Raw genomic sequence first — 22507 nt, forward strand, 5'->3', positions numbered from 1 at the left:
CGAGAAACTTTAACTGCGCAGTAAGCAGTGCGCACCAAAAAAAAAATCAGCGATGCTGCACCGGGAAATGTAGTCCATTGTTGTCAATCGACTTGTAATGGACAAATTATAGAATATTTACTTTATTATTTTAAAAATATGTAAAATATTAAATTATAAAGTATACAATGTATGTATGTTAATCTGTATCAGCATTGATTTTGGGGTTTAGCATCCAAGCTACATAGTAAGAGTGCAACAAAAAGCCAGGGTATTAGAACAAAAAGCAGTGTTAGATTATGCTTTGGCTTCTATGAAATGAGATCAAAAATGTTTCATAAAATATATTTATTGTGGTGGCTCTTCAAAACACTTCATATGATCACTACAGTGCCTAGGGAAAGTACTCATAGCCCTTAATTTATTTTCCATCGCTTTGCCATATTATATTACAACCATAAACTTTTATATTTTTAATTTGTATTTTTTGTGATACATAACACAAAATAGGATAATGTTTGTGGCTATATCCCCTTTTTGCCCATAAAATCTGCCCAGCTACCGTTTCCCAGGTGGGGAAAAGCATCCCCACAACATGATGCTACCATCACTATGTTTCACAGTCAGGATGGTGTTTTTAATGTGATGTGTGGAGTCCATCTGAAAGGATAACTTGCTTTTGGGGATCTGTTCACTGTTTTTGTAATCAGATAAAATAATATACCATTTTAGTGACAATTGTTAAACTTATATTTGACAGACTTTTTTAAACAAAACATTTTGACCCAGTTTCTATAATCTGAGGACTTAAAAAATGTGTTTTACCACATATACAAAAATGCTTCTGTTGTGGAAAGTGTCACCAAAATCCTTTTTTAAGTGACATTCAGTTTGAATAATATTTGCATCAGTCTAAATCACTGCATTCTTTGAATTCTTCCTTGGTTTCCTCTTCTTTTGCTTTGGTTCTTTTGAGCTGCAGCAGCATCCATACAGCAGAGCAAAGACCACCAGAGACAGCGTTCCCAGTGCAAACACCCCGATGACCACAAAACCGCCCAGCATCCATGGATCCAGCTGCAGACGATACAGGAACCAGTCCACCCAGTCGTCAGGTGAGTCTGTGGGATTTTGGTTCTCGGGCAGACTGCTGGGGAGATGAATAAACCACACAGGAGATCAGAATGAGAGTTAGTCACTTCCTACGATATGTATTTATACTAGTTCAACGTTTTGTTTTTTTACATTTTGTCTCATCACAAACAAACGCTGTAGTGGTTTTATTGAGATTTTATGTGATAAACCAACACAAATTTGCCTCCTTTACTCTGATACCCCTAAATAAAATCCAGATCAACTTATTGTCAGAAGTCATCTAATTAAAATTCAATTTCAGTATAAATCCAATTGTTCTGTAAAGGCCTCAAGGGTTTGCTCAAGAACATTAGTGTACAATCAGCATCATGAAGAGCAAGGAACACAGCAGGTAGGTCAGGAGGAAAGTGGTGAAGTTTAAAGGTAGTTTAAAGTAGGGTTAGGTTATAAAACAATATCTTAAGGTTTGAACATCTCACAGACCATTGTTCAATTCACCATCTGAAAATGAAGAGTATGGCATAACTTAAAACATACAAAGGACGGTCGTCCATCTACATGGACAGGCCAGTCAAGTATAGGATTACTCAGAGAATTAACCAAGAGGCCCGTCTTAGCTCTGGTCAAACCTTCTTATACATGTTTGCTGTTTCCCCTGGATGTCGGCATCATACTGTGGGGGTATATTTTTCCAGTAAGGACAGGGAAGCTGGTCAGAGTTGATGGGAGGATGGAAGGAGCAAAATACAGGACAATCCTGGAAGAAAACCTGGGGCAAAGGTTCACCTTCCAGCAGGACAAAAGCCCTAAAGATACAGCCAGAGCTAAATCTGGAAATTGATGTTCAGAGATACTATTTATCCAATGTAAACTATTTAAGAATGTCCAACAATGGCAAAACCGATAGGGACATTCTCTAAAAGAGTTGAATCTATCGTTGCAATGATAGCTGGTTCTACAAATTACAGTTCCCCATTATGTAACACTTGTTTTGGTCTTTTAAATAAAATCCCAAAAAAACAGCATTGATGTTTGTGGTTGATGATTCTGACAAAATGTGAAATTGTTCAAGGTTAATACTTTCAGTGAGGCTATGTCTAATATAACTACCTTGTTTTATCTCACCGCATTCTACTTTTAAACTCACCTCACGGCCACCATGTCCTGTTGAATGATCCTGTTACGGCTCAGATGCTCCCAGCAAACTGTGTGTACAGGAGAATAGATCGCTACAGCTCTTCTTCTGGTCCACACAAAGAAGCCGAACCTTTTACACACACCCTATATGCCAGTCCACTATGACTGTGCTCAGATGAGGGACTCTGTACACTCAAACTGTTACTGCTCTGCTTTGGGGGAAGTATAATTTTCTGTCTACTAAAAACAACTGCTCCTGGTTAATGTTTAAACAAAGGAGGAATGGCATGATAAGGCAAGCACACAACACTCAGGAAACAGCTCTCTAATGGGAATATGGTCAGTCTACACATTCAGTTGCTTTAACATTACTACCATTTGAAGAAATATTTTTACATGCTGCTATATAACAAATCAGGAGTTTGCTTTGTTGAAACATATGCAACTTTTATTACAATTACACACAGAAGAATTACCACTCATAACACTGCCTCTGTGTCACATCTAGCAATACGAAAATGTGCTATGTTAAAAAAAATTAAATAACTTAGGTTTTCCTTTTCTGAGGCACAATTTGTAAAATCTTGCCCTCAATATTCCAGCAGAGGGAACTCTCTCTCTTCTTTTCCAAAAATTGGCTACTTTTGACCTTTTAGCCCCAAGTCAACTACATTAATTTCAAATTTCTGGTAGAATGTAACACTTCGGTATTTCTCAGTCACAGTCCAATGAATAAATGTCAACTGGGCACAAAAGAACTACACTTTTGATACATCAGTGTGTGTTTAACTGGAGGACAAAGCAGCTTTCATGTCTTTTCATGCCCGAAATGCTGCCACAGTATTTCTTTCTCCTGCTTTGTAATTATTTTTCATGAGGCATGTGACTCTGTGTATCCGTATGGATTCCAATGGCACTGGTCCCTGGATGCTGATCCAGTTTGTAACTCAGTACTGGAAACATCCCAGCACTAAGTCCCATCTTTCCTCTGGTTTGTCCCACTTGATCACTTCAAACAAACCAGTAAAATCTGCAAATATTAATTCACCCATCTGCAATCTTGATTTAAGACCTTTCATCACGGCAGTGGTGTAACAGGCCAAAAGGGAAGCTAGAGGATATAGATTCTGCAGACACATCCTGCTTTGTTTCACCCAATTAGATGGATGACAGTGGCTGAACTCTTGAGCCCTGGTATTTTGGCTTCCCGCAGCAGCAGCAGTGGATGCAGGTGAGTAGGATCATGAAAAGGACTGTGCCTGCAATGACAAACAGGAGGCAGGGAGCACAAATCAGGTCACTGTCAGCACAAGCCAGTGGAGAGATCACATTCAGAGCTGCCAACATCTGTATTTAATACAAAGACTAGATAAAATATGTATGTGTGATACAGATGTCTTACAAATTAATTATCTGACTATATAACCTGTTATGTGAAGAACTTCAGCATCTCTTATCTCACTACTTTACAAGAATGGTTCAGTGCAATGTAGGCCTATAAACCCATGGCACTCTCTGCCATGCTCTCCAAGCGTACCTGAGCTCCATGTTAGTTTTTCATATAAACTATTGATACGGTAGAGAAATAAAGGGCTGCGAAAAAGTATTTTCCCCCTTACAGATCTCTTATGTCTTTGCTTTTTTTTCACAACTAAACATTTTATACAGCCAGGCAAAAGAAACAGTTTTTAATTATTTTATTGACTAAGGAAAAAAAGGCCTGTGTGGAAAAGTATTTTCCCCTAGACCTTATAACTGGTTATGCCCCCCTGAAAACTGTTGGAATGGTTTGCATTATTATATTACTCAGTGTGTTTTGTTATTTTGTCTTTATCTGTTTAAATAAACGATGTTATACTTTTTATTTTTATGTTTTATTTAATTCTAGTTTGCACAAAATGCTTTTGGATCACACAGATGACAGACATAACTTACCAACAAAGAGGAGGAGGATGGAGAAGGCTCCAAGTTCCAACGGACATGCATGTGGAAGACCCTGCAGCTTGGTCCATATCTGGTGAAAGACGTTCAGAAGCTCCTCTTTTACTTCCATGATCGCCTCTGGATCCAAGAACGGTCAGTCAAAATGCAGAAATAGCTTGGCTTGGGTTTCAAAGAAGACAGTCTCTATAGAACATATACTCCTAAAAAGGAGAGAAGATGGCATTGTGGATAAATGTTTCACTAACATGGAGCTCCACCCTTCACTACCCTAGTTTTAAGCATCTACCCTGGAATTATCCATCCAGCCTTGGAAGATTATGGGCCCTTGATCCCCAAATATCTTGAGTTCCCTCTCATTACATACAACTGCCCTAACTGGCCTGCTAACAAACCTCCTTTAAGGGCAGAAGTAGGCTCATGGACCACATTTCCTCAGACCAATTTACGTCCTCTGCCCTCGCTTGCTGCATTTCCATCCACACACAGAAGAAGCAATGCTGGATGTTCAGCTTAGCTATAAACAGACCTAACTATTTCAGGGTGGGGCCTCTCATCATCACTGGAGCAGCTGTGTGTGGGTGATATCTCACCAGCTGCTACGAGATAGGCTACGCAGGAGAAAAGGGCAAAGAGCTGTGAAATAACAGAGGAACAGGACACTGAAGACAGGCGTCAGCACAGATAATTTCTCATAGGGCGAGTGTGTGGGGGGATCATTGATCACAGTTGGGACTATTTATAAGATTAGTGATTCACCAATCAGCATCCCAGATTTCAAACACGGCCTGTTTCTCCCAGCTTGTCTACAACCAGTGATCAGCAGGTCAAATACTGACACTATTTTTCTGTTCTGTTCATACAGTACATACATACATTTATGCATATACACATACATCAAATGCATTCATTAATTATTTGTTTATGCATTTGACAAACACTTTTATCCAAAGTGACTTACAAATGAGGATATAACAATACGGTTAATATCATGCCAACAATATATTACTTAGAAGGAAGACCTTTAATCAGGTTTTGTTAGAACTCCAAAAAAAGGTGCAGCAGAGGGGGTAGGGAAGTGCAGGGTACGTGCTTGGGTTAGCTGAGTCTTAAAGCTAGACAGGGTTCTGGTAGTGGAACGACACATGAAAACAGTCTGGATTTTCTGGAGTGTGATGTAAGCACTGCTAAATGACATTCCCTTGGGCAGCAAAATAACCGAGTAGGGACAAAAGTCTTTGCAAGAGCACTTCGGTAGATGACAGGCTAATCTCAGCTACTTGAGTTTGATCATCAGTAGGTGTGAAGACCTCTTTAAAAGCAGAAGTTTCAACGGCTTGTTTAGAATGGTTCCCAGGAGAAAGTCTCCTTTCCCTAAATAGCATACAGCAACATAACTTGGGTTTGCCAAATCGCATCCAAATGAACCACAAGCCGCTGGAACAATGCCTTTTGGACAGGCAAGACTAAGGTATGTTTGGAGGAAACCAAACACAGCATATCAGTATAAATACTGTATATCAACTGGCATACACAATGGTGGAAGAGTGATGATCGGGGCTTGTTTTGCAGCCAGAGAACCAAGCAGTTATTGACTCGACCAAGAACATCTCTGTATGTTAAAGTGTTACAGAGTCATATGCGAGGCCACTTATCCTCTTGACAATATACTTTATAGATTCTCTATAGGATTCAGGTCAGGTGAGTTCAACAGCCAATCAAGCACAGTAATACTAGGGTCACTGAACCAGCATTTGGTACCTATGGCAGTGTGAGCAGGTGCCAAGAAATTAGCATCTCCATAAAGCTTGTCAACAAGCATGAAGTGCTCTAAGATTTTGATGGCAGCGTTGACCGTGGACTTCAGAAAACACGGTGGAACAACAGCAGCAGATGACATCTTTCAGATATTTAGCTTTTTCACAATATTCTAATTTTCTGATGCACTGGATTTGGGGTTTGCGTTACATGTAAGCAGAGGTGGGTAATCCAGGTCCAGAAAATAAAAGGCCTGTTCATAGATTAGTTCCAACCATTTGCATTTCCAGCTTCACAACATAGACAGGGACTAATCCTCTGGTTAATTGAACCGAATGAAGGAAAACTAGGCAGGGATTTTGCTTTCTGGACTTGGATTACCCACCTCTGCATGTAAGTCACAATCATCAAAATGAAAAGAAATTAAGGCTTGAGACATGAGCGCTTTATTCCAAATGAGGAACAAAAAATGCAGCCAGCTCATTTTTAATGCCAGCTACGGGCTGCGAAGCTGCTTAACAATTAGCTACACTGAGACGTCTCTCTTTTGGCTGACTTGACATTACTAATAGCTTGTTTCATAAAAGGGAATAACGACCACAGCAAAAAGCGTTACATTCAAATACTTGACGATATAAAGTTTTAATTAATTAATTTATAAAAACTCCAAAACCGACAACAAACGCTAGCTCGTTTAGCGGTCTTGTTTCCTACTGCTCCAAACAAGTAGCAACTTATTGCTATTTAAAGTGAGCACTTATAAACTAATTCAAGTTCCCGTTTTTTGCCTGTATTGCTTTTCATACATTTATGTCGCTTAATTATAAAGTAATATAAATTCGGTACTGTACCCGAAACTTTCAGTGCTCGCGTTGCTATGGGAACAGTTCCTTAAGCGACGACATAACTTATTTTTGCGCAATCAGCCAAAATCAGCGTTCAAAATGCTCGCACACACACACGCTCACTCAGTGCACTACACTACACCTCAAAAGATGTTTACCACCGTTTCCGGACACATTTAGTTCATAATCTGGCCAACCTGCAGCTCATGCAGGGAGAGAGAGCATCTGAACACTGTATAGAGAAGTGTGTGTGTGTGTATACTTGTTTTTTTGTTCGTTTTTTACATTTTTGTTAAATGTTGTTTACCAAAGGTTAACATTGTATATTGTAGGCCTAATTGTTTTATTCCTGACACATTGAACTTTTTTTTTTACGTATCCTGCCACATCCACCAAGTGAAATATATTCTATTGAGATTTTATGTGCTCGAACTAATGCAAGTAGAGAGCAAATTTATCGAAGGGGAAGGAGAAGTTTTAAAGAGGAGGGAAAAGGATTCATTGTTTTTGACCATTTTTTTTTAAGTCTTTATGTGCCACGCCCCCTAGGTCAGTACTGTGTAGTAAACCCTTTCACTGCAGTTACAGTTTAAAGTCTTTATTCACGTCAAGATGCTGAAATTGTTTTCCATTCTTCTTTGCAAAAACAGCTTAAGCTCAGTCAGATTAGAGGGAGAGCATGTGTGAACATGTCTTGCCACAGGTTTTCAGCTAGATTTAGATCTGGACTTTGACTAGGCCATTCTAACACAAGAATACACTTACAGCAGGTCTGGTTGTATGTTTATGGTTGTTAAACTCACTAACAGTTTTCTTCCATGACTGCTCTGCATTCAGTCCCATCCATCTTCGCATCAACTCTGATCAACTTCCCTGTACCTGATGATGTGCAGCGTTTTACAGGTACTGTAAAATGTTTGGTCTTTCCTTATGCTACTGTGTGTCTGTCACATAAATCCCAACCAAATATATTGAAATGAACATACAATGTTTAAAACATATAAAAGACTAAATAAAATGTGATGTAATTAAGATTGTCTCACTAATTTTTGGTGTCTTTATATTTTTTCATCAGCTCAGGAAGTCCTTCAAAGACGTTAGATTGCAACTTGGAATTATTTTTTTTTAACCACAGTGAATCTTCCGTGTTGTTATGGTTTAGAAATGGCACGCCAGTCTGCACAGTAAGGCCATTTCTTTAAATGACTATTTTGCAGACAATCAGAACAACATGTGATTTTAAGCTTTACATCTGTCCAACTAGTTTGCAGGATTTCATTACCAAAGCATGATTGTCCTCCAGCACAAATCTGCATTCACATTCATTTACACTAAGTCTAAATATTATTGTGAATCTTTGCAGAAGGTTATCCAGTTGTGTGAGCTCCATCACCTGTCAGAGGGAGTCTGAAGAATGTACACTGCTCTCTCCTCTTGTCCTTGTCCCTCCATTGCTCTCCCAGCGGAGGGACAAAGAAAGTAACGAGCAGCAGAGACCTAAAACATCATTCTCTTTGGAGCGAATATTCTACATGTCACTGTAACAGCTACTCAGTCCATAATGAAGTGAGCAAGTTTAGCACATGTGGAAAACATTTGGTGCAGTTTAGGTTGACACAAACATAGGAGAAAGCATGAAAGAAAATTCTTTAAGAACTTTTCTTACCTCTGAAGTGAAGGCGTTCAGCTCTGTGACAGGATCCTCTTCTCTGAAAGGAGAAATAAACTTAGTATTGCTAATCACACTCTCCTTTCTGTCAGTTCTGCTTTTTCTGAAGGTTGTTGGTGCTGATCTCAAGCCTCTCTCTTTGCTGGCTTCAGCTCTTAACGTTTGGAGGTAATCTGATTCTTTCAGAGGACCAGCACTTGTTTACGTGTGACTGTCGCTCCTCCTTCAGCGGTCTACCACGTTCACTTTCTCCTCCTCTCCTCACAGAGTTGTTTATGCACCTCCTCCTTCTTCTCCTCCCTCGTTTTTGCCCCTTAGACTCCTCTCTGATGTTTATGCCGTCTCTCAGTCCTCCTCCTCCTCACCCTCTGTCTGGGTGTACATCTAAACACTCATTAACTGTTTTTTTTTCTCCTTCGTTCTCCCACTGTTTCCACAGACCAGCTGTGGAAAGGGCCCCCTTTTTTGTCTTCAGTCGCTGTGGAGACGGTCTCCTTCTAAAAGGACCAGGGCCAGCTCTGTGTGTGTGTGTGTGTGTGTGTGTGTGGGTGTGCATACATGTGTTCCATCTGGTGTCGCGCCAGCTGACTCCCACATTTTTGAAGAGCCATTGACTTCACATTTGCATGTTGATTCACCCGTGTTTCCTGTGTGTCGTTCAACAGAAACGTTGACGACTGGAGTCGCAGCATGTTCTTCCTCTGCAGTGCAGAAGTTTTCACATACCTTGAACCTTTCACATTTTGTCTCATTACAACCACAAACTACAATGTACTTTATTGAGATTTTACGTTAAAAGCAAACCCAACATAGTGTATAGTTGTGATTTTCTTTTCAAACTCTATCAGTTTTACAAAACATTTGTATTCAGCCCCTCTCATTTGATGCCCCTAAATAAAATCCTCCCTAAATTAGTAAATAATTTATTCTAATCAGAAATACCTAATTTGTAGTCACCAAATAGTAAACAAAATCCACCTGTGAGTGATTTGATCTCAGCATAGATCCATCTGTTCTGTGAAGGCCTAGGAGGTTTGTCAGGGAACATTGGTTCTCTTGTTAGAGAACCAACGGTCATGTAAAACCAAGGAACACAGCGGACAGATCAGGGAGAAAGTTAGGGAGAAGTTGAAAGCCGAGTCAGGTTATAAAACAATGTCCCAAGCTTTGAACGTCTCAGTAAGCACTGTGTAATCCATTATCTGCGTGGAACAGGTAATGGAAAGAGCAAATGATAAATGGACTGCATTTATATGCTGCTTTTCAAGTCATACCAACCACTCAAAGGACTAGAGCTACGTTTACCCAATCACACTCAAAAATATTCAAACACAACAAAATACATTGGTGGGCAACTTGGAGTTAGGTGCCTTGCGCAGGGGCCCATCGAAATGTGGCAGGAGCAAGCTGCCAAACCCACAACTTTCAAATTGCAATACTGCTTCACAACTGATCCACAGTTGCCACAACTGCAAACATACCAAGAAATGGCACATTTATTAAGTACATCACCCTGATCATGGTGGTGGTAGTATCTTAATGTGGGTATGCTTTTCTTTAGCGGTGACATAGTGGATGTGAAGATGGGTGGAGCTAAATAAGGGCTGTAAGACTTGACACTGGGGCAAAGTTTAAACTTTTAGCATGTCAATAAACCCAAACAGATTGAGATCAAAGCACATAGATTTTTCAGAATGGCCCAGTCAGTTTCTGCCCATCAGCATTTATGTGTGGGGGAAAACAAACACTGCACATTACCTTGAACACACTTTTCCCATATGATGTATGGTGGAGGCTGGAGCATACTGAGGGAATGGTGTTCTCAAGCAGTGACAGACCTGGTGACACTTGGTGGGGAAGATAAATAAAGCTAAATACAAGGCTTGAAAAAAAAGTTGTTAAGAGGCTGCAGAAAACTTATGATTGGGATGGAGGTTTACCTATTAGCATTATAAAAAGAAAGGAATGACCTAGTCAAAGTCCAGACCTAAATCTAATTCAGTCAGACTGACCTTGGGTGATTGTGCAAAGAGGCACTTGCAAAAATGTGATGTAAAGTGTTGATAGAAATGTTTGTCCAGATTTGCAGCTATGACTGCAGAAAAAGGGGGCTCTACACAGTATTGACTTAGGGGGTCTGAAAACATTTGCACACCACACGGTTTAGATTTGTCTTTGTAAAAAAGTTTAAAACCATGTTTCATTTCTCCCCACTTCACAACTATGGACTATGTCATGCTGGTCTATCACATAAAATACTAATAAGATACATTAAAGTCTGTAGCTGTAATGTGACAACATGTGAAAAGAAGGTGAAAAGTGGTGAGAATGCATTTCCAAGGTGCTGTATAGCAGGGGTGGGACATTATTAGCCACAGGAAAGGGTCTCACAAAGGCTGAGGGGAGGAACAAAGAGGCTGCTTTTTCTGCTGCTTTGCTGTTTATTTTATGAAATAGCTGTTCTGGGCTGTTTTGATGAAAAACGGGCCCAGCCGGAGGGACGCTTTGATCGGAATCAGTTGTGTGGGTGTGCGGAAAATGTTCTGACATTCAAGGCTAAATTGATTCATCTACAAAGTCATTACTCATTCCTCAAAGCATCATCGGAACAATGTGAGGAGCTCCTGCAATGGAAGTGTGTGAAAGTTCAGTAGATTAAACATTGCAAAAACTATATGGGTATACAGCTCGGAGTTCAGCTAACGTTTACCTTTTCACTATAATGGTGACATTTCCTCGTAGCAGTTCAGGAAGGAATTTGTATTCTGAAGTTCACCATTTCTGAGAAAGGAGCGGATTATCCTGGGATGGTTAACGCCTGAGGCGAGCAGTTAGATGAAGGTGGAACTACAGCGCTGTGAAAAAGTATTTGTCCCCTTTAAGATTACATTCTGTTACAAATCATCAAACTTTAATATAGGAAAAAAGTAATGAGGAAATAACAAAAATGCACTTTTCAAAGGATGATTTTATTTATTAAGAGAAAAAAAAGTTATTCAAACCAATCTTGCCCCTGGTAGAAAAGTAATTGGCCCCTAATAACTGACTGTGCCAACTTTGGTGGTAACAACTACCATCGAGTGTTTGCATTAACTGGCAATGAGTCTTTTACATCACTATGAAAGAGTTTTGGCCCACTTTTCTTTGCATAATTCCTTTAATTCAGCCACATCGGAGGATTTTTGATTATGAATGACCTGTTGAAGTCAAATGGTAAATGGTAAAAGGCCTACACTTGTATAGCACTTATGAAGTCCCCAGAGACCCCAAAGCGCTTTACACTACAATCAGTCATTCACCCATTCATACACCATTCACACACTGACAGTGGTAGGCTACAGTGTAGCCACAGCTGCCCTGGGGTAGACTGACAAAGGTGATGCTGCCATACACAGGCGCCGCCAAGCCCTCTGATCACCATCAGCAGGCAAGGAGGGTGAAGTGTCTTGCCCAAGGACACAACGACTGAGGTGGACAGAGCTTCAACAGAGGTCGTAGGACGAACTCCTACCACCTGAGCCACAGGCGCCCCACTCTAAGAATTGACCTTGGAGTGGCCCAGGTCAATTCAGATTGAGATGCTATAGCACCCTAATCTGAATCAATTTTGACCACTCCAAAATCTTCACATTGGTGTTTATTGAGCAATTCAGGTGTGCTTTAGATCATTATCATGCTGCAATGCTTTTGAGTTATAGCATATCAAACTAAAGGACAGAAATTTTCCTTTAGGATTTTCTGGTAGAGAAAAAAATTTATGGTTCGATCAATTACAGCAAATCATCCAGGTCCGGAAGAAGCAAAGCTCCTTGATACCATCACACCACCACCAACATAGCTGACTGTCAGTGTCATTTATTCATATCATGCAAACACAATGTGTTGCTGTTTAAAATCTTTTAGCCCACTTCGTCCTGTAAGACATGTTCTATTCAAGGGAATAATCACACCTGGGTTCTGCTAGTGAATTTGAGCTCTTTTTAAAAAAAACTGTAACTGTAAAATAATAATTTAACAACTGGGGAAATTGTCACATTGGCTTGAGAGAGAAACACACAAAAACGCACCAACCTTCACATTAATTTCTCTTTTTGAAGATTTTGGAAAATGAATGATTTTTAAATCTTCATGCCATAATATTTCTTCCATGACCGTTTTCATATTTGCATAAACTGGTGTTTGGATGGGTCAAAGACTTTTTCCCTGATTATATGTGGAAAACACGATTTAACACTGGTTAAGGATAGTGGAGGTGGATTTTGAACTCCCTTACTGTCTGATAGGGCGCTATGCTGGTTGGTACGGTCTTTCTTGTGATATTCACTTCTGGAAGAAAGAGACTTGTTCTAGCTGACAAACTTGTGACTTCAACAAGACACGTGGCACCTGTGAAACTTCCTGATCAGTTGTTCCCATACGATCATTTGGTGAAATGCCATTTGTGTTTATGCCAGTTCGGTCTGCTTGCCATTTCTGACATCCCCAAGACAGAGATGTTTCGTGTCTTACATTCTGATGTGGCAAGACTTCACTCAAACAACTTCCTCTAAAGCTGATAGATCAGATTAGATCTTCAAAAGGTTTGCGTGTAAAAAAAACCACACACAAACATATTTCCGTGTGATAAGGTGAGAAAAACAGTGTATCCTTTAACATTGTCACCAAACAAAGAAAACTGTCTTATTGATGGAAACACTTGTGTCATTGCAGAGCAATTGGAGCTGGATCAGTTGCATCAAAAACCCACTTTATGACATATATACAGTATATACAGTACAGACCAAAGGTTTGGACACACCTTCTCATTCAAAGAGTTTTCTTTATTTTCATGATTATGAATATTGTAGCTTCACACTGAAGGCATCAAAACTATGAATTAACACATGTGGAATTATATACTGAACAAAAAAGTGTGAAACAACTGAAAATATGTCTTATATTCTTGGTTATTCAAAGTAGCCACCTTTTGCTTTGATTACTGCTCCGCACACTCTTGGCATTCTGTTGATGAGCTTCAAGAGGTAGTCACCTGAAATGGTTTTCACTTCACAAGTGTGCCCTGTCAGGTTTAATAAGTGGGATTTCAAGCCTTATAAATGGGGTTGGGACCATAAGTTGTGTAGTGCAGGAGGTGGATACAGTACACAGCTGATAATCCTACTGAATAGACTGTTAGAATTTGTATTATGGCAAGAAAAAAGCTAAGTAAAGAAAAACGAGTGGCCATCATTACTTTAAGAAATGAAGGTCAGTCCGAACAATTGGGAAAACTTTGAAAGTGTCCCCATGTGCAGTCGCAAAAACCATCAAGTGCTACAAAGAAACTGGCTCACATGAGGACCGCCTCAGGAAAGGAAAACCAAGAGTCACCTCTGCTGCGGACGATAAGTTCATCCGAGTCACCAGCCTCAGAAATCGCAGGTTAACAGCAGCTCAGATTAGAGAACAGGTCAATGGCACACAGAGTTCTAGCAGCAGACACATCTGTAGAACAACTGTTAAGAGGAGACTGTGTGAATCAGGCCTTCATGGTAAAATAGCTGCTAGGAAACCACTGCTGAGGACAGGCAACAAGCAGAAGAGACTTGTTTGGGCTAAAGAACACAAGGAATGGACATTAGACCAGTGGAAATCTGTGCTTTGGTCTGATGAGTCCAAGTTTGAGATCTTTGGTTCCAACCACCATGTCTTTGTGCGGCACAGAAAAGGTGAACGGATGGACTTTACATACCTGGTTCCCACCGTGAAGCATGGAGGAGGAGGTGTGATGGTGTGGGGGTACTTTGCTGGTGACACTGTTGGGAATTTATTCAAAATTGAAGGCATACTGAACCAGCATGGCCACCACAGCATCTTGCAGCGGCATGCTATTCCATCCGGTTTGCGTTTAGTTGGACCATCAATTATTTTTCAACATGACAATGACCCCAAACACACCTCCAGGCTGTGTAAGGGCTATTTGACCACGAAGGAGAGTGATGAGGTGCTGCGCCAGGTGACCTGGCCTCCACAGTCACCGGACCTGAACCCAATCGAGATGGTTTGGGCTGAGCTGGACCGCAGAGTGAAGGCAAAAGGGCCAACAAGTGCTAAGCATCTCTGGGAACTCCTTCAAGACTGTTGGAAAACCATTTCAGGTGACTACCTCTTGAAGCTCATCAACAGAATGCCAAGAGTGTGCGGAGCAGTAATCAAAGCAAAAGGTGGCTACTTTGAAGAACCTAGAATATAAGACATATTTTCAGTTGTTTCATACTTGTTTGTTCAGTATATAATTCCACATGTGTTAATTCATAGTTTTGATGCCTTCAGTGTGAAGCTACAATATTCATAATCATGAAAATAAAGAAAACTCTTTGAATGAGAAGGTGTGTCCAAACCTTTGGTCTGTTGTGTACATTTTTTTTATTTTTTTTTTGCAGTACTAGAGGCCTTTAATTTTCATTTTTCAACAGTAGATAGACAGGAAAGAGGGCAAAGAGAGGGGGAGACATTCGGCAAAGGTCGGCAGGTCCGGGACTCAAATCCAGGACAGCTGCATTGAGGACCATAGCCTTAACCCCTACACCACCAGCGCAACGCCAAAAATGTTGTATATATAAACTGTGGTTCGCCCACTGTAAGGTTAGCCACCAAGGCCGACTCAAAGGACATTGTGCCAATATATCCCAGCCTTGAGAGATGGAGGTGAGGTGCTGGACCACCCTGCATCCATGTGGCCTCCAGATGAAGGGGAGACTGACATATTTGGCCACACAGGTGGGATTGTTTGTTTTTGGCCAGTGAGATTAAATGCCACAAAAAACATGCGGATGAAACTGTGCCTCTCCTGCTCTCCCTTCCTTAAGAAAGAGATAGATATCCGAGATGACAAGGGGATTTTTACACACAGGGTCTAGAAAAAATCTATAAAAGCTCTTACAGCTGTTAGTTTCATATCCAGTGTGTTTGTGTGTATCTGCCTCCTCCCACTCCAGGATGTGACCGATGTGTCCTCACAGCTGGTGCTTGTCAGGGCCAATCAGGAGGAGCTTAAAGGCGATTGGGTCTCTGAGGCAGATGCTTGATTCTTTTGCTCACAAGTGATAATCATGCCAACCTCTTCAGTTCTGATGCTTACCTTTATTGTCATTCCTCTTGCAGTACTCTGCCTCCTTGTTCTCAGTTTCTGTTGGAGAACTCATCTCAAGACTACTTCCCTGAATCTCCTCACTGTTCTTCTTGCTCCTCCCATGGTTCAAGCTGTCTGAATTTCTTCAACTCACTGCTCACTCATCTGCTTGTCCACCCTCCAACGCTTCACCACTCCACAAAACCCCATCTGGAAAAAAGGACAAAGGATAATGTTACCAAAACAATATTCACCACTACCTGCTGATCTCAGTTTCTGTGGAGACTCTTCATATTTCAAGCACTTCTACTACTTGGTGCCGTCCTGGACCTCCTCTGTAAACCCAGGAGAATCATTCTTTGGTATCCATTGTCAAACTTCCCTTTGGTGTCAGTAATTGTTTGTACTTGGACACATGTGGGTAATTTTAGTTGTTTCTTTCTTTTAGTTTTTTTCCTCGTGTTTTTTCATCAGTAAATAACGGTAAATTGGTTTGATTAATAGTAAATTTACACTTTGACTCAAGTCATATCTGCTGGTGTTTTTTTTTCTCATTGATTTTGTGTGACATGTCCTTACCTTGGAAACAAGTTACTCTGCACAACATCCAAATGTTTAAACAGTCCTTATTTACATGCTCATCATTTTTGATTTGCTTATTATGTTTACTCTCCTTGCTGGTTGTTTTTTCTACTTCATCTATTTGATTTTATTGTAGACACTCACCTGTGACCATCTTACTGTGATTACCTTCTTGTATCGAGGTCAGATTTGGTAGAACAACTAAAACCAAACTGGACAAAGAAGTGGTGCCTGCTGCTGCTACAGTTGGTTGAGGAGAATAGTGAAATGATGAAAGGTAGATTTGGTCCCAGAATCACAAAGAGGCAGATTTGGGAGCCCATTGCTGAGCAGATCAGTGCGTTGTTCCCTCTGCTTTCACACACCAGCCAGGAATGTGAGCAGAACTGGTACCTGCTGCAATCAGAAGCTAGGGAGAAGATTGCAGCACACAAGCTAGCTTCTCCGCAGACAGTGGGGTGTTTATGACCATTTAGGCTATGACTTCTCACATCATTTACAATTCGACAAATAATTATTCACCACATTTACATCTTCTTTCTGTGTATATATTGTTTAGATTATTGTACTTTTCTAGTAAGTATTTAAGTATTTTTTTTGTCTTATTACAAATGTTTATTTTAGATAGCATTTGACAGTCCTGTGAATAATATTGTAATTATTCTGTACTATATTATTTACCAATTTTTTTCAGCCTTTATTTAAGCTTATTCATTATTATTTCTTTTTAATTCTTTAATATTATCTTACTAGAGGTGTATCTTTAACCTGACCTGCTGCTGAAACTATTTAATTTCCCCCTAGGGGAATGATAAACTTTATCTTATCTCTATAATCATTGTATGATTGTTATAGAGGTTTATGTGCTCATTTACTCGACTGTTTAGGGGGTGGATCCCTTCATGATCGAGTTGGTGGTGTTTTATTAATTCAGTCTTCTTCATTGTATGGAGAATATCTTTCATTTCTGTCTTTCTGCCATCTTCTCGATGAACACATTATTAGGCTCACTAAAGGTTCTCCTCATTACTCCTAAAATGTGTTCACTTTAGGAGCTCTTCTAAAGCCTATGGGGCTTCGTGAATCACTTTTACCTTATCTAGGTGGTGGAAGTCGTCTAAGAAAAATCTTAGAATTTCTCTTCTTAGAATGATGTCACTAGGAGTTACTTTGAGTGTTAGGATTCTTTGTGAATACAGGCCCTGGTCTTTCTTGAGTAGTAATCAATGGTTCAATAGGAAAAGGCAAGAATTCAGGTCAGATTGATGATTTGATTAATGGTGAAACAAATTAGGAGTTAATTATTATATTACAAGGCAGTGTGATTTAGGGCTTATGTACATTTTAAAGCCAATACTTGGAAGATATATCATTCATGATCTAAAGCAGACTGTCATGATGTCAGAGCAAAAACAGCTCATCTGACTCCTCTTTGCAGTCCAAGTCTGACCACCATCTTTTATACAAATAGTATTAATATGTTGAAGCAGGACACAGTACAAACAGTCAATTCTGAACCCTGATCTCTTCATCTGTTAAATTTAATGTAATTTAGAGCAAATAATTTGGGAGGCTCTTGATCAGTTTAAGAGAAGCTCTCAAGTTGGCAGTGTGGAAATCGCAGATATATCAGTCCAAAGACATCAGGCGTGGTTGGATCAACCACAAATATCATCACAAATACAATCTTACATATGAAAGATGAAACTAATGAGTTTGCCAACATCCAAAGTCCTGCATAGAAGGCAAAAAAGTGGACAAATGACATTATTATTTGGAAAAGGAAGAAATCTATAGACATAACTGAAGAATACTTCTAAGAGCTTTTCATATGTGCACTCACCAGTGTGCAATCAAGGGGTCCCTTCTTTAAGTCGGTTTCATCATTAAAATCATTAAAATTTGCAGATGCAAGCCACTGAAAACCACACCTGAACAAAAGGGACAGAATGGAGATTGGACTGAAAAGACTTGAGGTGAAAACACAAGCAGCCATGGGCAAAGCTTTGATAATTGAAGATGTATGCTTAGCTGTCCATACACTAAAAGATAGAGGCCCTGCAACTTATGTTGTATTAAACTGCAAAAGAAAATCTAAAACAGCTCGCCCTCTAGTGGTATAATATGCGAACACTGCCTGTGGTAGACCAGACCTTAATCTGATGCACATAACCAATGATGCAATGTTTTTTTATTCAAATAATTATGTTTAGTAGAGACCATTTTTTTCCCTTTCAGGTAGGCAGAGAATAACAAAATCAGAAGCAACGGTTTAAAGGCTATGTCCACTTTTCTGCTTTCATTAAATTAAAAGATCAAGGAGTGACCTGGTGCTTATAATCAAATGCACTTGATCTAATGGTTACTGCTCATCATCATCAGTCTGAGAAGATATGCCCTTCTTCTACTGTGAGAATCATTATTCGCTTCAAGAAGGCGTTTAAGCCGGCTGCCCATCTTCCAGGACTGGACGTCCCAGCAAATTCCCCTCAAGGTCAGATCGATCCTCAGAAAAACAGTAAAAAAATTAAAGAGCTCAATCTCAGACTCTACAGGTCTCAGTTAGCTTTGGTTCAATGTAGAAGTTTGTGACAGTACAGTTAGAAAAATTGAATCCAATTCAAAAATACTTTATTAATCCAAAAGGGAAATTAAATTAAATGTTGCTGTAGCTCATATTATGCAGGTTTCTTCAAAGAGTCGTTGTAGATGCTGATGGCTGTGGGCAGGAAGGATCTCCTGTAGCGCTCTGTCTTACAGCACATCTGAAGAAGCATCTGACTGAAGACACTCTGTTGTTGTAGGACAGTCTCATGAAGAGGATGCTCAGGGTTCTCCATAATGTTCCTTATTTTTTTAATAATCCTTTGCACAATGATCTCCAGAGGAGTCCCCAGAACAGAGCTGGCCTTCTTTATCAGCTTGTTGAGCTTTTTTAAGTCCCTGGCTCTGATGCTGCTTCCTCAGCAGATGATGGCAGAAGAGATCACACTCTCCACAACAGACTTATAGAAAATCTGCGGCGTCTTGCTGCAAACACCGAAAGACCTAAGCTTCCTCAGGAAGTACAGTCTGCTCTGTCCCTTCTTGTAGATGGCTTCACAGTTACGTCTCAACTCCAGTCTGTTGTCCAGGTGAACACCGAGGTATTTATACCCCTCCACCACCTCCACTTCTTCTCCCATGATGGAAATAGTGTCTGACCTATTCTTGTTTCACTTAAAATCTTTTTATACTCTGAATCATGTCCTTTGTTTTATTTATGTTCAAGATGAGATGATTGTTTCCACACCATGCCACAAAGCGGTCCAAAAGCTCCCTGTACTCAGCTTCTTGTCCATCTCTGATACATCCTACAACTGCAGAATCATCAGAGTTTTTCTGAAAGTCTAAGGTGTACAGAGTGAAGAGGAATGGTGAGAGTACAGTCCCCTGTGGTGCTCCTGGGCTGCTGACTACCTGATTAGACACACAACTCTTCAGTCTCACAAACTATGGTCTGTTTGTCAGGTAGTCTTTGATCCACGACATTGCTGAAGCCTCCACCTGAGTCTTCTGGAGTTTCTGACAAAGCAAATCAGTTTGGATTGTGTTAAATGCACTGGAGAAATCAAAGAACACGATCCTCACAGTGCTGCTGGCTTTGTCCAGATGACAGTGGGTTTGTTGAAGCAGGTGTATGATGGCATTTTGAACTCCAAATTTACAAGCAAATTCATAAGCAAACTGAAGGGGGACCTGATAGTTTTTTGCTTATTCAGGTGGGCCAACAGGAGTCTCTCTAGGACCTTCATAATGTGGGATGTCAGGGCAACAGGTCTATAGTCATTGAGGACTGATGGGCGAGTTTTTTTTTGGTACCGGAACAGGAACTCTTCCACAACAATGTAACTTTCTTATGGGCCAGGCTGAGGTTGAATAGGTGCTCCAGAATCCCACAGAACTGCTCTGCACAGGCCTTCAGGACTCTAGGGCTGACATGATCTGGATCTACAGTCTTTTCCCTTTTGAGTCTTTTCAGTTGTCTCTTCACCAGACACACAGGTGGAAGAGGGAGGCAAAGGGAGCATCAGCATTTTCTGATTTGGTTGAAGGCAAACATGTAGAAGCAGAAGCGTCCATGGCTGAGGTGGAAACATTTGAGGTGTGAGAGGAAAGCTGTGGGTCAAGTAGGGGTCAGCTGTCTGTTTGGCTGTGAGCAGGAGAGGAGGATGCTGAGCTTGTTTCTGAACTGAACCTATTTAACAATGTGTTTGGTTCATTGACTCTGTCCAGACATCCATCGGCCCAGTTGTCCTTCTGCTTGAAGCCTGTGATCTTCTTCATCCCTGACCACACATCTCTGATACTGTTTTGCTGGAGCTTGCTCTCCATTTTATTTGTGTACACCACCTTGCTGTCTCTTATCTTGACTTTGAGTTGCTTCTCTATACTCCTCAATAATTCCCTGTCTCCCTCTCTGAAGGCTCTTTTCTTATCGTTAAGCAGGTCCTTCAGGTCACTGGTGATCCAGGGTTTGTTATTGGGGAAGCATCTCCCTGTTCTGGTGGGGATGGTGGTATCCACACAGAAGTTTATATAGTCGGTCACGCACTCAGTCATGCCATTGATGTCTTCTCCATGTGGGTGGCACAGTGCGTCCTTGTCTGTAGCCTCAAAGCAACCTCGCAGGGCTTCTTCAGCTTCCTGTGACCATCTTCTCACAGTTCTCCTTATGACATGTTGCCTGTGAACAAGGGGCTTATATTTTGAACAGAGAAAAGATTGAGATCTTATTTGCCAAGAGGAGGTCTTGCTGTAGAGATGTATGAGTCCTTGACATTTGCATAAAACAAATCCAACGTTTTGTTTTCTCTAGTAGAGCAGCTGACAAACTGTTGAAACGTTGGAAGTGTAGCAGAGAGTGAAGCATGGTTAAAATCACCAGATATTACCACAAACGCATTGGGGTGTTGTGTCTGTAGCTTAGCAACAACTGAGCTGATGACATCACATGCAGTGTTAGCAACAGCTAAAGGTGGAACGTATACTGTTGCCAAAATAATGCTGGTGAACTCTGGGTAAATGATATGGACCAAATCTTACTGCTAACAGTTCAATATCTGGACTGCAGAGACGAGACTTCACAGTAACATATCCTGGATTACACCGTCTGTTGTTCTGCCAGTACTGTTGTTCTGCCAGTACTGCCAGTCCACCTCCTTTGTGTTTGCAGCTCCTCTTTAAATCTCTGTCTGCTAGTATGGTCAGAAAGCTTGGCAGAGAGACGCTGGAGTCAGGGATATGATCCTGCAGCCATGTCTCAGTGGAACACATAAGACTGCATTCCTGATACTCTGTGTCCTTTGTAGGCCTGGGAGTTCATCCAACTTGTTTTCCAACAATCTCACATTGCCCATCATGATCGATGGAAGAGATGGTTCTAACTTCCTCCTCTCTTGTTCCTGCTCTGCATCCACAGGGCCTCTATTTCAACTCATCAGGGAATTGGGGTCGTAGTTGAAGTAGTATCTGAGCTTTGAGACCTTAATCAGCTGCTCCCGGTTGTAAAAACCACCTTTTTGCCATGGTGATGCATCATAACAAATGTCCAAAAGTAAAAAAGTATCAGCAAAAATCCTTCCAGCTACAAAGCATCCGATACCTGAGAGGATAATCGCCCAAAAAATGAAATTTTTATCCACAATAAGAGAAATCTGAGTTAGAATTTGAGTTGAAAAGAATTAATCAGAATTAAAAGTAACAGAGCTACACCAACCTGCTGCCGCCTTAAAAAAACATTGTTGAGAAAAGCCTTAAATTATTCAACTTATGGTTTATCACAAGCCATGTAGGGACCACAGAAAAACATGGGACTGTCTGAGCTACCGCACTCTGTTGGCAGTTAGACACCTCGGAGTTCCTCCGGCTCTTTGTCCCCAGGAGCGACCCCACTGTCTACAACACTTTCTCTTAAAGGAATGACTCTCAAGCAAAAATAAACATTTAACACTTTTAATCTAAATAAGGTAGAGGAATGGTTACAGAGATCAGCACTCAGGCTCCCATCCTAGATCATCGCGGAGATCGAAGTGACGAAGGAGCCCCGAAAGAAGGACACATGTAGTTTTATAATGTACATCATCAAAAAGAGATGTAAAAACAGGCACCGCAAAAGAGGGAGGTGGTCTGTCCAGCCATTAAATACATTGCGGCATATAGACGGAGAAGTCCTATCATTTCCGTCATCAGCTTCGTCTTTGTTCCTTTGATTGACAGGCATTGGAGCTATACTGTGCCACTGGCACCACGATAACTGGCACCATTGTTCATTTTTTTGCATTTAGGTATGCACCAACAAGCTCACTGATGACTGACTAAAATAGTCCCCCCCCCCCCACCCCATGCAAT

At 40.7% G+C, this 22507-nt stretch overlaps 1 protein-coding gene across 2 annotated transcripts in view; it reads left to right on the forward strand.

Annotated features, from left to right (window-relative positions):
* Positions 1-4556: 4556 nt before the first annotated feature.
* Positions 4557-22507, forward strand: part of LOC124874704 (cerebellar degeneration-related protein 2-like) — a 30217-nt gene continuing 12266 nt past the window's right edge. The window contains exons 1-3 of one of the 2 annotated variants that reach the window (XM_047376177.1): positions 4557-6303; positions 7593-7658; positions 7831-7939. The gene's annotated coding sequence lies outside the window, so the exon portion shown is untranslated. Of the gene's footprint in view, positions 6304-6775; positions 7659-7830; positions 7940-22507 lie in introns of those variants that run through there. The other variant, XM_047376178.1, reaches the window with a different exon arrangement.

Source organism: Girardinichthys multiradiatus, chromosome 10 (genome assembly GCF_021462225.1).
Source record: "Girardinichthys multiradiatus isolate DD_20200921_A chromosome 10, DD_fGirMul_XY1, whole genome shotgun sequence".
Classification (NCBI taxonomy): Eukaryota; Metazoa; Chordata; class Actinopteri; order Cyprinodontiformes; family Goodeidae; genus Girardinichthys; species Girardinichthys multiradiatus.